This window comes from Colobus angolensis, unplaced genomic scaffold (assembly GCF_000951035.1).
Source record: "Colobus angolensis palliatus isolate OR3802 unplaced genomic scaffold, Cang.pa_1.0 Scaffold95, whole genome shotgun sequence".
Lineage (NCBI taxonomy): Eukaryota > Metazoa > Chordata > Mammalia > Primates > Cercopithecidae > Colobus > Colobus angolensis.
The window spans coordinates 2,712,503-2,728,520 of NW_012123487.1; the positions used below are offsets into that span (position 1 = coordinate 2,712,503).

The 16,018-nt window shown below is 54.1% G+C and overlaps 1 protein-coding gene across 1 annotated transcript in view; it reads left to right on the forward strand.

Annotated features, from left to right (window-relative positions):
- The first annotated feature begins 12,882 nt into the window (after positions 1-12,882).
- TNS1 (tensin 1) overlaps positions 12,883-16,018 on the forward strand; it is a 145,229-nt gene continuing 142,093 nt past the window's right edge. The window contains exon 1 of the mRNA XM_011932292.1: positions 12,883-13,141. The gene's annotated coding sequence lies outside the window, so the exon portion shown is untranslated. The remainder of the gene's footprint in view (positions 13,142-16,018) is intronic.

Sequence of the window (16,018 nt, forward strand, 5' to 3'; positions counted from 1 at the left end):
GAAGCACAGCTGCCTTACCGTGGTGGGGGCAGGCCGCCCAGAGGGTGGCCTCATGGGAACACCCCGTCTTTCAGCTGCGCTCCACACCGTGGTCCTGCTCCTTGTGCCCCCAGCCTGTGCTTCCATTGCCAGCCAAGGTCCTGTCCTCTCTGAGCTGCTGTCAAGCTTGGGTCACTGCTGTGACCCTCCCTGATCCTGTCTCCTTGGGGCTGGGAAAGTCACGCCCCAGAGTCCCTGAGCTGCTTCCTTCCTCTCCTTCCTTTCTTTAGGAGGCCTCATGCCTCAGTTCGACTGGCTGGTCTTGTTGCCTTCCGGGAAACTGAGGCCATGGGGACACATAGGTCCTCTTCCCAGTGATCTCCCTCGGATCCAAGGCACCTCTGGGGGAAACCACAGCCCTTCTGTGGGCCGCACTGTTCTCATTGGAGAAGTGCCTGGGACAGCTCTAGACCTCACTGACTGAGCTGCCCAGAGGGAAACTTGAGATTTAGGGGTGCATGTGTGTGAGTTGTGTGTGTGTGAGTGTGTGAGTATGTGGGTGTCCACAGACTTTAGAACTGCAGCCCTAGAACATTTGTCATGTTACAGGGGGAGAAAGAGACTGAAGTGAGGGCTGTTCCCTGGGACCACCAGGATCCCACAGGACTTTCCAGTGCCTGCGTCTCCATCTTCTCCCTGCAACGTTGCTCCTTTGGGTGTTTCAGATCCCCCTCCCTGTCTTTATTTCTTTGTTCTTTCTCTTTCCTGCCTGACTCTTCTGTGTCCCTGTTACTCCCCCTTCTGCTGTGCCCCTCAGGATTCTTTATCGTTCATGTTCCCTCCAGAAGCCTCCCTTGTTCTCCAGGTCTCAGCCCTTCATCCTGATCCATAGCCCAAAGTTCAAGAGTGGTGTGGTGGCTTATGCCTGTAGTCCCAGCACTTTAGGAGGCTGAGTCGGGAGGATCCCTTTAGCCCAGGAGTTCGAGACCAGCCTGGGTAACGTAGCAAGACCCCGTTTCTATATAAAAAAAATTTTTTTAACCAAGTCAAACAAAAAACAAAATTCAAAGACCCCGTCCTCTTGACCCCTGGATGGGGGACCCCCTTTCTCTGACTTCACAGCTCCCAAGGCTTCCAGAGCCCTCTGTGACTCTGGGACTTGGTGGGGCGGGGGAGGGCTCATGTCCTCCAATCTCCTGTTCCAAGGACACCCCTCCCACCTCAGGACAGCTGCAGGGGCCCCAGATGCCTGACACTGTGGGAGCATTGCCTGTTTGTGTGTGCTGAGAGTCCCCTGTCTCTGAGCCTATCATGAACATGAGTTTTTTTCCCTGAGAGGGACATTTTCCCTGATCTACCCAGTGTCACTGAAAATATTCAGTTCCAAGAGTTGGCCAGGAGGGAGGATTGTTTGAGGCCATGGACAGACCCCTGGCTTAGGACTTGAAAGACCTGGGTTCACATTCTGGGTGCTGTCTCAGTGAACTCCAGTCCCCTCGCCTGTCAAATGACCACAGTCATGATGAGATAAGGTGTTGACCACATCCCACTGCTTAGGAGGGGCTCTGTAACCTCCGGCTGCCCAGGCTCTGCCCAGGCACTGAGGACTTGGTACCTGAGGCAGTACAGTGGGGTGTGTGTTGGCCCAGCTTGGAGGGACTGGTGGTGGACGGACACTGTGCGGGAGGAAGGCTTGTGTTTGGGCCCCCTTCTCAGGATGAATACAGACCTTCCCCTCCTTCCCTGTGTGGATGTCTCTGAGGGGAAACTGAGGCCCACGTGGGCCTGGGGCCCCATGAGAGGGGGAAGCTGGCTAGAAGGGAGAGCAGCTGGTTCCTGGCCAGGGCGCCTGTGTTGGTGGTGCCACCTTCTGCAGTTCCTCCCAGTTAGTACTGCGGGCATGGAACCCACAGGGGTGAGACACCGAGGCTGGAACGTGCTGAGGTGCCAGGAATGCACCGCAGTGTTATTAGCCAGCAGCTTCTCCCCTTTGGAGTAGCCCCCTGGAGACTATGGCGGACACCTGTCCAACTCTACCTGCCCAGACAGCCCATGGGTACCTGCACCCAGCCGCTGTTGGATGGAGTTCACGAGTGTGCCTGTGTGTGTGCATGTATGTTCGCGGAAGTGTGTGCAAGGATCTTTTGTGTGTCTGAGGACCCTTGTGTGCATGTATATGTGTGGGAATGTGCCTGTGTGGGGGCAAGTGTCTGCCAGTGTGGATCTTTGGGTCCTTTACTCATGAGAGTGTGTGAGCAGCATGTGTGTAGGAAGCCCACAGGGGGTCTAGGGAACACAAGGGAAGCAAAGGCCCAAGGAGGCTAGATGGTGGAAGGAGAGGCCAGCAGCATGATGTGTAGGTAGGGCAGGAAGGGCTGCTGGGGCTCTTGATGGTGGGGTCTGTGCCACTCTCCTTGACTGGACTCTCTAAGGCAGCATGATAAAGAGCCCTGAGGCCAGATGACCTGAGTCCAACTACTGCCTTGATCATTCCCTAGCCTTGTGACATTGGGACAAGTGACAACCTCTTCAAAGCTCAGTTTCCTGTTTATCATGGTGAGAATCACAGTACCTGCTTAGTTACCAGGAGGAATAAACCAGATAGAGTACCTGGAGCACCCTAAGAGCTCCATAGATGACAGCTCCGTCATCATCGGCTTCATCGTTATCACCATCGTCATCATCAGGATTAGGGTCCACGCTGGCTGCACTGCATCTCGCCTTGGCAGTCCCTTTCTGGCTGACATTCCCACGCAGGATGGGGGACTGCAGCTCATTCGCTTGCAGCATAGCAACAAGATGGAGACCCAGAGAGGGCATGAGACTGGGCAGGGTCACCAGGGAACCAGAGTAGAGCGATAGGAGTCTAGCTCCTGGCTCCTGCCTCTTTCCACGTGTGGCACTGCCTTGCTCTGCTTAGATGTTTGGGGAGGCAGCACCTCGCCAGGCTGGAGAGGCAAGGAGAGCCTGGTGGGCTTATTAGCCCAGGCCAGCTTCCACAGATGGCCCAGGACCATTCTGTTTGAATCTTCTTACAGGACCAAGTGTCTCCCCTTCTGGCCCTAAATGCTCTCCTGAGTCTTTTGCTTTTGAGCTTCCCTGATCTGACCACAAATCTTGAATCTCATATGGAAAGCAGCTGAAACCCAGGAGAGGGACCCAAGGGGGACAGCTGGCCACCTGGTGTCTCACTCAGCTCCTCATACCTGCTTGGCCCATGCCAGCTCTATCTTCTGCTCCTGGCACAGGCCAGACAGGAGTGGAATTCCTAGGAAGCACTGGCCCCTTTAGAGCTGGACTCCCTCTGCCTGCCAGCATATCCCACGTCCCCTCCTTCGGTCCTCCTAGGCCACCCTGTGGCTCCCCTAGGGTAGCTGACCCAGCGTGTCACCAGGATTGTGGAGATGGGAGTGGGCGGTTTGGCGCCTGGGCTCAGTGGGGTGGGTGGGAGTGGGCAAAGGCAAGTGGAACCTGCCAGGGTCCCCCAGCCAGGGCAGGCTATGATTGGCCTGAATGCTAGCCAGAGACTTGTTTCTCACATCCACCCCCAAGTATTTGGAAGAAAAAACCCAAAACCCAACAACAACAAAAATAACCACCAGACTTTTCTTTCTTTCTTTCTTTTTATATTTTTAATTTGCAGTTAATGGCCAATTGGCTGTACATTATTAAACAGGCAGCTGGAGATTTGCCACGGTAGATTGCTTGAGCCAAGGCTCACAGCCTGAACACAATGTTCCAAGAAAACAGTCACCCATGGGGTACCTAGTGAGGAGCACCCAGAGGGAGGGGCTCTAGCTGTTGCCACTCACTCTCCCACCCCTCCCACCCCAGCCTCTGTTTGGATCATCTAGTGGAGGGCAGGACTGTGCTGCTCCTGGAGCCCGAGCATTCTTCATCTGGGCTCTGCAGATCCCTCACTGCCCCAGGGGCCCGAGCTGCTCTTTCCTTCCTCATGGACATTAGAAACGGACGTGAGGCTCTTGCTTCCATCCCCAGATGGCCAGGAGGGGACCAGTGTGATGCAGAGGCCTGAGCACTGGGCTGGGAGCTGGAACCCTGTCTAGGGTTGACGTCGTTGAGCTTCTCCCTATGGTGATTTTGGGACTCCCTACTTGTCCTCCCTGGGCCTCGTTTCCACGTCATTACGAGGAGAGGATTTGGCTGCTCAATTCTAAAGCCTGAACATTTTGTGAGCCTTGATTGGGTGGCCTTGGGGAGGGCTTGGAGTGATTGTTTCCCGGGTTTTGGGTCCCTTCTTGCTCCAACCCTGTTTGCATCCATGAGATAAGGAACCGTTTCTCAAGCAAGCCCTGCTGGGAAGGGGTTGTCATCAGCCCCGTTCACACTGTTTTAGCCAGTCCCTCAGCCACCTTGAAGCCTACCAGGGTAAAGGTGAAGTGTCCAAGCCATCCAAGTGGGAGAACAAGCTGAGAGTCCGGAGGTTGGGGACTGCCGTCTTGGTGAAGCCAGTGCTGCATTTGGGCCTGCTGCCTTCTGCACTGGGCAGGTTGCTGCTGGCTTGTGTGTGTGTGTGTGTGTGTGTGGCATGGGAGAGTCACCGGTTTGGGAACTGGGCCTTAGTGAACCCTCTCTGAGCCTCTTAGAAGCAATGTGACATAGTGGTTAAGAGTACGAACTTGGGAATCAAGTCCTATCACCCCTGCTTATTTGCTGTCTCATTATCATTGACTTTGGACAAGTGGCTTCACCTCTTGAGTCTGAGCTCCCTCAACTGCACAAAGTGGGGTTAGAATAACATCTACTCCCAGGTGTGGGAAGGGGAGGGGAGGGAATGGTGAACGCATGCACTGGGGCTGTGCCAGGGCTTGTCACATGTTAAGTGCCCATCAGCCATTGGAATCTAAATGTCTCTCCCTCCAGCCGCATGTTCTTTCCCTTCAGGTCACTCAGTGTGATTTGTGATTTGTGTCGTATGTTCGTGTTCGTTCCTTCAGCGGCTCCCTCTCCTAGATCAAGTGCTCCTTGAGGGCAGGGGCCCATCTGGCTGTGTTCATGTTCTGTCTGGAGGGCCTCACAGGGCCTGGGTCACTGCGGGCACTTAGAAAGTACTTGTGGAATGAAGGGGTGAGTGATAGATGGGACGGAGCCAATTGGAAAAGGATGAGAACCAGAGAAAGAACTACTGAGTACCTGTCATGTGGAAGAGTACAGAAACTGAAAAACCTGGGGACATCCAGCCTGTGATGCCACCACTATGGGAGGCTTCCAGTGATTGCATGACTCTGTGTGTGTGTGTGTGTGTGTGTGTGTGTGTGTGTTGAATAAAGCTTTGGGAAGATTTGTTCCCTGAAGCAAAACCAAAGGTTCCAGGAAGCAGGTTTCTCCCAGTGGTGGGAGCCACCTTGAGGATGGAGAGGGAACCCTGAGGGCCTGGTGTGTGCAGGCAGGGGCGGGAGAGCCCCTGTCAGGTCAAGGAGAGCCCTGATATGCCGGAATGTGGTCCGGCCAGGCCCTGAGGCCCTGCTGGCTTGCTGCAGCTGCTGTAGTTAGGAGAGGAGTAGCAAACGTAGCTGATGTCTCTGAACTTCAGTTTCCTCCTCTGTAAAATGGGGTTCATAAAGATCAGTACTCAACGGGTGTTGGCAGGATTAGAATGAGTTAATCCTCACAAAGCTCTAGGAACCGTATGTCAGTTGGGGAACACTCACTCAGTCTGAGCGTTATTAAGCAGACACATGAGAGAGAGATGAATCGTAATTCTGGGATGGAGGTGGTGACAGCTTCTTTGAAGAAGGAGAATGTCGGGGGAGCTAACATTTATGGAGACCTGCTCTGGGCCAGATCTTGCACTCAGTACTCAGAACAGTGAAATAACTTGTTCGAGGTGACACAACTTCAGATGTGGTCGGTGCACTTCCAAAGCCTAGGCTCTCTTCTCCACTCCCGGTAGGATGGGGCCAGGTTTCTGTGATTCCCTTCCCCCTGGAGGGATAGCACCCCATTTCAAAGTGGAGCAAGGTGATGATTATTTTCTATAGGAGCGGATCCCAAGTCCTCAGGAGGGAAGTCTCCAGCTCTCTCCAACCCTGAAAGTGCTACATCACTAAAAACTCTAGGGAGCGGAGGAGGGTGCAGCAATGGGGAGATTTTCCCTAGGAGCCCGGGGCAGGGAGAATGGCCATGAGCAGAGCCCTGGAGGATGGACTTAGGGAGAAGGAGTGTGAGGCGAGGGGTAAACTAAAGCAGGGGAGGGGAAGGAAGGTGCTGCGCAGAGGAGTGCAGAGGAGGAAGAGGGCTGTGCAGGTGACAGCAGAGGAGGGAGGGGAACAGAAGAAGGAAGAGAAGAGGAAAGAGAGGAACCAAACTTGGACCTGGGCCAGTGGACAGCTCTGGGCTTTGGGCGAGGATGCCCAGCTGGGGTGGGTCCCCATAGGGCTACTAGATGGTGGCAGGAGGGGAGGCCTAGAGAGTGGGAAGCCAGCTGGCCAGCACCAGGGCCTGCCTGGGACAGCACGTGTGAGCCAAGTGTTCTGCCACCAGCCAGGCCTCCTCACCTCCCCAAGCCCAGCAGCCAGCTTGGCTAAAGGTCAGCTCTCGGGGTGTGGCCAGCACGCTCCCCACTGACCGGGGCCCACAGGCCTGGCCTTGTCAGGATGTTATCCTATTCCTAGCAGCTGCTCCTGGTAGTTTCTGCCTCTTGGCCATTCAAAGATGAATGGAAATGGCCTTAGGCTTCAAGGAGCTCCCAGATGAAGGGGCAGAGAGACAGCGGAGGTGCACTTGGGCAGTGGCCCTTGCCATGGTTCACTTTCCCAAGACAATTTTTTCAAGGAGTTGATGGTGCTTGCTGTGTTCTTTACTATCTGAAACAAAAATTGGACTAGGTTTCTTTAACCTTTCTTTGTGGTTTTTATTCAACAAATATTTACTGAGTGTCTATTGCTGTCCTCCTCTGGATGCTCTTTGGCTTATAGGGTACAGAAAAGAAACTGACATTTCTGGTGGTGTCTGGTGGAGTAGAGTAGAATTCTTATCTCCTTTGGTCTAGATGCTATACCTCCATGAATACAGTCAAAAGTGCCTGTGCCTTTTGGGGGCAAGCGTATCCTACTGTTAGCTAAACTGAATTTCTGTTTTCAATAAATTTTAGACCTTTTCCTGTATGAGCTATTATTGGTTCAGGTTTTTTATGACTTCAGAACCCTTGTTTTGGACATTACCCCAAGAAAAATAAAATGTTCCCTTGCTAATTCCGGCTCATTTATAAAGTCAGCTTTGCATTTCAGTTCACTTCAGCATCTTAGCTTTTCCTTGTGCTTTTTTTTTGTTTTGTTTTTCCTTGGTGTGCTTGGTAAGCCTCCCTTCTAAGTTGTAACCTAAGTTACAGATAAGTATGTTGAACAAGCCAGGGCAGAGGACATAGCCCTTTGGCAAGTCAGGAGGTTGACATTGATCTGTTCATCAACACCGTTTGCTTGCTGGCTAGGAATCTACTCAGCTTTCTCTCTTGTCTCCAGGAATTTCATCAGGGATCCTGCCAACACTTTCCTGAGATACAGATAGTCTAGGTCTGGGGATTCCCCAGTTATCTGGTCTGGAAGCCTCAAAATAATGGGTTTGGGATGGTAGGTGTGATGCTACGGGAACAAGGGCTCCCTGAAGGCATCCAGGCTGATACCAATGGTCTTTGCAGGGATAGACCCAAGGGAAACCCCGCCCTGGAGGCAGCTAGAGCCCCAGGGTCCTTCCTGCTTTAAAATTGTGCTTCTCAGGGGAGACAGGGGGTTTGTGTGCAGTACTTTCTGCCAAGGACCAACACCTGCCTAGAAACATGTTACTGGGCATCTGCAAGAGACCTTAAGGCCATCAGATGCGGAGATTGAAGCCAAGAGGGACTGAGACTTTCCTCTGGTCTTCAAGGGTGTTGGAGGCTGAGATGGGCTGGAAACTGAGGCCTTGACTCCCAGTCTGAGGCTCTTGGTGCTGGACCCAAGTGCTCTTCTGGCTAGAAACAGGCAGGGTGAGAGGAGGGAGGGGTTGCCAGTGTGTGCCTTGGGGATAAGCTGTTGGAGGGCCGTTTTCCTCTGACTTTCCTTCCCTTTCCATCCTCTGCCCCGAGACTATGGTACAAATCTGAGTAGGAAGCTGGAATGTGGAAAGCCCAGCACTTCTCCTTCCTGAGGTGGGGGTGTGCAGCGAAGGGCCTGGTGCTGTGCACATTTCTGCACTTTGAGAGAGGATGCAAATGCAAATGCATGCCAATGAGATGTCATAGAGAACACAGTGGTGAGCAGGGAGTGCCCCTACTCCTGCCTCCTTCTGGCCTGAGTTTTAAGGATGATACATAGAAGAAGACCTGACATTAGGAAGGAAAGGCAAGGACGGGAGGCTTCAGGACAGCAGCGTGAATGTGGCTTCTCGGGTCATCTTTGGAGTGAGCCCTAGTGAGGGGGGCCCAATAGGGGGTGATCCTGAGATAGAAGCACCCTGGGAGACAGTCCAAACTCATCCCTAGCTGTAGGGGAGACAGCATGGTCAGAAGAGGGAAGGTGCAGTTCAAATGCACAGACATTGAATGCCTAGAGTGGCCCCCAGGGCCTGGCTCCCTGCGGGGTGTGTTGGGCCTAGCAGGATTCAGAGGCCCAGAATAGCCTCTGCCCCAGGACATCTTGGGAAGAAAGCAGAGCTGTGCCCCAGTGGCCTCTCCCCTTGGGACCTGGGCATGTGGCCCTGCCTTCTTTGTGATGGAGGGGGAAGAAGAGAGTGAGGGCCCAGGGTGCTAGAGGAGGTGACTCCAGTAATTGCCCTAGAGACTAACACTTCCTACCCATCACAGGACGATTTGGGGAACGGACCCCTCCCTGCTGGGAATCTTGTCAGCTTTTAGCCCAGCTCAGAGGAACTCCTTAGTGCTGTAAGAACCTGAGAGTCTGGCCCCTTGAGCGTGGGAGTCGGGTGATATGGTGCCCTCCGGAGGTGGTGCTGGGACCTGGAATTCCTAGTTGTGTCATATGGTGACATGGTCTTGAGTTGGAAGAGCTAGATTCAAATTCTGTCTCTTTCATTAGCCACTTTGTGCTTTTGCTTAACCTCACTGCTCTGAGCCCATCTTTAAGACTGAGGTGAGAATCATAGCCACTCCCACATTTTCATGGGCATCTGTGTGGAGTGCACAGGGGAAAAGCTTTGTGCAGGGCAGGAGCTTAAATGTTGATTAAAGTGAAATGAAGAAACAAATGAAGGCATCTCTGGGTTGAACTCCCCTTCCTGTCCCTGCCACTGAGGGGCCCTGGGTGGGGCTGGGGCTGAGAGGCCAGGGAAAACTGGATTCATGAAGCTTGGACCTTGCCCCATCTTTCTCTTGACTTTCTCCTCTCCTTTCTTCTCTGCTTCTCTGTGTCCTTTGTCCCCTTTCTGTTGCGTCCCTTCTCTTCCAGTGGAAGTGCCTAACTCAGCACCTGGCCCCAACACACACAATTCATTGCTCCCTGCTCTCCTCAATGGCCTCTCTGTTGCTCCAGGCTCTGTCCCACCACCCCCAGCTCCATCTCTTTCCTCCTTCTGGGTCTCCGTTTCTGATACCCTCTTTGTCCCATTCTCTCTGCTCCTGGCTCTCCTGCCATCTGTTTCTGCAGCCTCTGTCTGCAGCTCACAGGCATCCACTGGGCGCCTGCTCGATGCCAGGCACTGCCATCTCCTTTCTCAGTTCTGCATCTCCTCACCTCTTGTTGTTGTCTTTTCTCCCCCCCCCACCCCTTCAGCCTCCTGCCCTCCCTTACCCCAGTTCCATCGGGCTCCAAGGCTGGTATTATTCAGGTTTATGAGAAACCCCCAGGCCTACCCCTGAAGGGACCAACCACAACTGGAACCAGATGTGCAATCCTGCATTCGGGTGGGAGGGGGGATGTAGGGACAAGGAGAGGGGCATGCGTTGGCTTAAGGAGGTGGAGAGGAGGCTGGGGATGGGAGGTGGAGACACTGGGAACCCTGGTCCTCAGGGGCTTGGAAGGAAGAATTGGGAGGAGGGAGCCAGGGGGCTGAGCAGGCTTGTTCAGAAAGCAGTTCTCACTGTGTGTGTGTGTGTGTGTGTGTGTGTGTGTGTGTGAGAGAGAGAGAGAGAGTATGTGCGTCTGTGTGTGTGTGTGTGAGAGAGAGAGAGTGAGAGAGAGAGAGAGACTGAGATGGTGGAACTGACACTGGGGAGAGCTGAGGATAGATGATGGGCTATGGGCAGCTCTTAGAATTAAGGAGGAAGGCTGCTCTTTTTCTGTGAAATCCTCTAGCTTGTCGACTTCCTTTCTTAAGGTTTCAAGGGACTTGCTGGGTTTATAGTTCTATACCCGGGTGCTGGAGCAGGCAGGCTGTAAAGAAGGGTGATGATGGGGTAGGGGATGGACAAAGTCTCCTGAGAGTGGCTGGAGGAGGGGTCTTCCAGCAACCCCGCTCCCCTGCCCCCCCCAATCTGCCACAGACCTTTGTGGGATGTGTCTGGGATGTCCTGGGTCCTAGCAAAGCCCGTGTTTCTGCCTGCGATTATATAGCTTCAAATATAAAAGTCTTCATAGGATTATCTTTGGTACAGCTTAGTGCTGTATTAAGCATTTTAAAATGTCCTTTGATTCAATCATGAACTGAATATCCATCCATCCATCTCTTCATCATTCATTTATTCCTTCCACACTTACTGAGAATCTATGTGTCAACCTTGTGCTGGGTACTGGACAAATGAGGAAAGGGGTAGGGAAAGAATGAATGAATCCCTCATCATTTCAAAAATGGGAGCCATAGAAGTGCATCTGACCCACTGCATGTCAGGGTGTTAGTGAGCCACAGAAGTCCCAGGTGTTCAGAGGAGGGGACAGTGCCTGCCAAGTGGTGAGTCTGGAGAAGGATCCAGGGAGGATGGCTTCTGAATTGAGCCCTGAATGCTGACAGGGAGGAGAGAGAATGGTGTATGAGAAAGGCCTGACCATCAAGGTTGGGGGATGGAGGGAGAGAAGGTTGGAAAGGCCGGGATGTTCTACTGCAGAGCTCGGACTGGAAGTGGCAGACAGTGGGGAGCTGGGACCCTTTGATGTCAGTTGGGATAATATGGATGTGGGTTGGAAGGAAGAGAAGGGGAAGATGGAGCATTCTGCTGTTCTAGGTACCTGCTAGTGGGAGGAGTTCTAATTTTATAACACACTCCCCACATCCACCTCTAGAGAGCTGAAACAGACCCAGGATCCTGTAACTTCCCTCACCTAAGCAGAGCTGACCCAAGCCCCAGAGGGGCCCTTAGTCTGCAGTGGGGGTGGCGGGTAGGGCCAGTGAGTGGGAGACTTGGTTTGAGGCTGGGCCGACGGCTAGTGAGGACTAGGCCAATTGTCCCCATAGTCCCTCTGCTTTCACCATCCTTGCCATTTGTGGACAGCATCCACACTCTCACAGATTGAGGTTGCTGTTGAGGCTGGTGGGTTCTGGATGCTGGAATTTGGGACTCAGAACCCAGACCCTCTTTCCAGTTAGGAGAGGATGAAATCTTGCTCTGGAGGCAGATGATGAGGGGAGCGATGCCTCTATCTCTGCCCTCCCTGTATAAGGTCCCGAGAAGGTGTCCTTCTCTCCCCCATCCCCAAGGGTTTCATTGTCCCTGATTGGGGGCGAGCCAGCCCTCCAAAGTGCTGGCCATCTCCCTGTGGCTCTGGCCCCACATGCTCCAAAATCTTATCCCCTCTCAGGGACTCCCCTGTCGTTGTACTTCTGGGGAAAACGGAAGCTTGGGGAAGGGTTTGGCTGAATTAATAAAATTAGTGTGTGTTAGGACTGGAAAAGTTCTTAAAGACCTTTATGTTGCAGGGGAAACTGAGGCTCAGAGATGCAGGCCACTGGCCCAGCTGGGGAAGAGAAGGAAGGGTCTTTCAACCTCTGGATGTCTGAGTGGTGTTGAGCTCGGCTCTGGAGCCAGCCAGGTTCAGGTGTGAGGTCCTCCACACCGTCCTGCTTGGACTTCCACAAGTCACCTCTGGGCTCCGAGGTCACGATCTTCAGCTGTCATAACCGGGTGATTAGAAGACTAAGTGAGAGTTAATGGTCGTTAGTGCCCAGCGTCTGATAGGTGTGGAGCAAATAACTTTTCTCCTTCCTTTCTAAACAATCCTATCCGCTTCTTCACTTTTATCATTCATATGGTGCTCTAGACTTTTCACATCACTTTCCCCCATTATTTTTATTATGGAAAACTTCATGCATGTACAAAAGTTGAAACGATTATATGGTAAACTCCCTGGATTCTACAATGAACACTTTAATATATTTGCTTTATCACATTTCCGTCAATCCATCTTATTTTTTGGTCCATTTCAAAGAGAGTTGAAGCATGTATTTCCTTCACTGGAGCTCAGCTTAAATGACTTTTGAATGTACAGTCACAAATGTCCTAACTCAGCCCAGAGAAAACAGCAGAGATTACTATCTCACATTTGACAGCTAAAAAAAAAAAAAGCAGGTTCAGAAGTGAGATTCCTGGCCTCCAGTCACAAAATGAGTTGGAAACAGCATAGAGCAGAGTGCTGTAGAAAAGCTGAGTTGCTATATTATGATTATTATCATCATCACCATCTCAGCAAACATTCTTCTCCACCCAGCGGCCCTTTGGCCATTTCTCTGCACCTGTGTCTTTTCTATGGAGTCTTGATCCCTCAATGCCCACGTCCCCACCCCTGTCCCCCAAGCCTTCTGGCCCTGCCCCTCCTGTCCCCAGGGAGGCTGCTGGGCCAGTGGCTGAAGGAGGAGCAGCCACATTCCCTGGTGATCTCCTGCCCTAGGTGTCTGTGACCTGCCAGGGCCTGGCCAGAGCCGGCTAGAGTGCAGCCAGCAGAGCACTGCAGGGGTTAAAGGAGGCCATGGCTGGTGGAGGGGGCCCACTGCTGGCTGACTCTGGGAAGGAGGCGGTGCACTGTTGGCCCGCCCCCTGGGCTGGCCTGGGAGGGAACCCGACTAGCAGAGCCCTCTGCTCAGTTGCTCCCAGCAGTGGCCCTGGGACCAGCTCTGCTCCTTGCACCCTGCTCCCTGCCTGGACACAGGCTCACTCGCTGCCTTCTGGGAAACCAGCTTATTGCCAGCCACAGCTGCTGCCTCCGCCACTGGCCACCGCCCCTGTCCTGGGAGTCCCTTGGCTCAGACACCCACCTCACTTAGTGGCTCCTCTGCAGGAAAGGTGAGTGAATGAGTATGCGTGTGTGATGGTGGACGTGTGTGTGAGTGTGCGTGTGGATTTGTGTGTAGAGGGAAATGATGTGGGCCAGGGCTGCTGGGCTGTTGATACTGATGCTGTCAAGATCACAGATCAGATTAGGAGAAGGTGAGGTCAGCCTGCCTGGTCCCGTGTCTCTGGGTTAGACAAGCTGTTCAGAGGCCAACCTTGTCAGTCCCCTGTCTTCAGATGTTTCTGTGGTTCTGGCAGGGATGTCTGGGGTGCGGCTTGTCCCTGCTCTGAGAGAGCGACCAGTCAGAAGGAGTTTTGTTTGCTGGGGAAGTTGCTGGTGTCAGTGGCTGCTTGGGACTGAGGCCAGCTGGGGAAGTAGGGAGGGACACAGGGACCAAGGGAGGGAGAAGCTTGGGGCTCTCTTCTGCTACTTGCCTGCCCATTGCGGGGGCATGAGTATTTTTTCTTCTTCATCTCTTTCCTTGTCACCCACTTGAGCTGCTCTGAGGGCACCTTTCTTCTCCTAGGGGCTCACTTAGCTCCCTGAGGTCTGACCTTGGTTGCAGGGAGGGGCTGGCAGGCCTGGCAAGGTTAGGGGTCAAAGCACTTTTCCCATCTCCACTCCTCAGTGTGGGCCCTGCTCCCTTGCCCATGGGCACAGTCTGGCAGGAGTGCCCCCTCTGTCCTCTCCAACCACTAGCCCTTACTCCTTCCTCATCCCTCTGGGTAGAAATGGCTAATCCAGGTGGTTAATGAACAGACAGGGGCAGCTGCCTTCCCCTTCTCCTCCTTCTCCCTCCAGCCCTCCCCTCCTCTGACTCTGATGCCCTGCTTGCCACCCGTTCCCAGGCTGGAGAATCTATACAGAGCTGACCTCAGTATCTGTCCCCCAACCCCCAATCCAGGACTTGGGCCAGGACTGCCTGCCCAGATGTTTTAGGCTGGCCACTGTTCTAGAAGAGGAAACTGGGTGGGGGCGATGGGCGGGGGGAACCCGGAGAAGCCTGCTGTGCTCCCAGGCTAGGATCCCTGCAGGGGAGGGGATGGGGTTAGGGGACAGGATAGGTGCTGGGTGGGGAGGAGCTGGAGGAGGAGGGCAGGCAGGCAGGCGGTTGTGGGGTGAGAATAGGTGGAGGACCTGGAAACTGGGGTGCCAGGATCTTTGGAGACAGGGGCTTCTCTTCTGGAAGTACTAGCCACCTCTTCGATGTGGCAGCAGTGGGGAAGGTGTAGGGGGAGCACCCTCTCTTCCCCTCCTAAAGCTGCCCGGGGTGGGTGGAGACCATGGTGGCTCAGATGTGACTTCAAGTTGCACCTGCCCCTGCCAGCTGATGGCCACTCTGTCTCTCCCACTCCAGGTCTCCCTGGACCTCAGCCCTTGCTACAACTGGGGCACCCCCTGCCTGACACCTCTGGCCCAGGGTTGTGGGCGAGAGTGAGGGAGGATGTGGATTGAGATGGAGAGGTGGGTGGGAGAGCCCCACATGGGATCAGCGCTAGAGACCCAGCCTGGGGGTGGCTTGGACTTTGCTGCTCATGGAGGGCAGGGAGTTGGAGAGGAGTGGGCTGGACCAGGCTGGGGTGGGTCTCAGCCAGTCCGGCTGACCACCAGGGCTGGGAGCCAGCACTGTAACCAGGAGCTGAGGGTTCTTGGCGGTGGAGGAGGCAACCTGGGACCCTCTTCTTCCAGGCGCCTGGCCATGAGCCCTTCTGGCTCTGCTTTCCCATCCTTCATCCCATGCTTCTTCACACTTCACTTCCCGCAAAGCCCCAGTGAAGAATTTCCCAGGGAGGTGGTGGTGTCCAGGAAGTATAAGCACAGAGAACCTGGTGGCCAGGTGGAGTGGGGCTGGGGTGGGGTACTTATGGGTTCAGAGAAGATGTTATTGTTTTGTGGACCATCTTCTGGCCTCTGATGGACTGTGGCCGAAGCCTTGGAGTCTGGGGACACTCAAACTCCTGTTTCTACCCAGATAGGAGCAGGAGTCAAGGGGGGCCAGAAAGGACTTTTGTTTAGTCTGAGGAAGAGGAGCCTCAGAGGTGGAATCTCGGCTCATGTGAACGAAGAGCTTCCTAAGGACCTTGGTGGGTCAGCAGGAGGATGGGTTGCCTTGTAAGGTGGAGCACATCTTGTCCTGGGGGGAGTTTAGACAGAGGCTGGACCACGGCTTGGAAGGATTCCTGGGCTGGGATGTGGTTAGAGGCGATGACCTGGATGGTCTCTTGGGATGCTGAGGGCCTGGGATACTTGGAGTCGGGGAATTCTGACACCAGAATGGGGGATCAGGAAGCTGTGTCCTCTGGCCTAGGGCGTGGGCACAGACCACTCGCAGGGGCCCCTCCTTCCTGCCAGTGTGTAAGGAACCAAGAGCCTGACGCTCTGCCCTGGCACTGTGCCTCTCCCTCACACCCGTGGCTCAACTGCCTACCAGGTCCGCCCCCAGCTGCTTCCTGCAAAGGTTCTGAGGTTCTTCCTATTCCTCCTGGCCCACTCTGCCCCTTGCCTGTGGTGGGCTGCGTGACAGTGTGGAGTCGAGGGGACAGCAAGCACCACAGACTTCACCCCCAACCCCTGCAGTTAGAACTCATGTTCCCTGTTGCGGGGCTCTGGGGCCAGTGTGCAAGGACCGGGGTTGGGTGCTGGGATGTTGGGCACCTTGAACCCCTGCTCAGTTTGGCCTCCCCAAAACAGGCCTCCTTATCCAGCCTGGAGATGGCAGACCAAGGGCAGTGCCAAGATCTGAGATGCAGAAAAACTCAGGCGTGGGTCTCATTTGAGCCTCAGTTTCCACGTTTGTAAATAATGCAGGGTTTTCCGGGCAGCGTCAAGTGGGCTTGCGTAACTGGCATGGGGTGAGGGGTGCAAGGCAAGGCAGTTGCTCTTGAGGG